Source organism: Lupinus angustifolius, chromosome LG01 (genome assembly GCF_001865875.1).
Source record: "Lupinus angustifolius cultivar Tanjil chromosome LG01, LupAngTanjil_v1.0, whole genome shotgun sequence".
Lineage (NCBI taxonomy): Eukaryota > Viridiplantae > Streptophyta > Magnoliopsida > Fabales > Fabaceae > Lupinus > Lupinus angustifolius.
The window spans coordinates 9831310-9831622 of NC_032009.1; positions in this window are offsets into that span (position 1 = coordinate 9831310).

Consider the following 313-nt stretch of genomic DNA (forward strand, 5'->3'; position numbering starts at 1 on the left):
GGCTACCAAAATTGAATTTTAAAACTAAAGAGATTTGTGACACTTGTCAAAAGTGTAAACAAACCAAAAACTCCTTTAAAAAGAAAATTGTGATTTCCACTTCAAGGCCCTTGGAATTACTCCATATGGACTTGTTTGGACCATCACAAATCATGAGTTTTGGTGGTAGCTACTATGCTCTAGTTATTGTTGATGATTTCTCCCGATTCACATGGATATTATTTTTATCTGCAAAAAGCGACGCGTTCAAATCATTTAAAAATCTTGCCAAGCAAATCCAAAACCAACTTAACCTAAAAATAGTATATATACG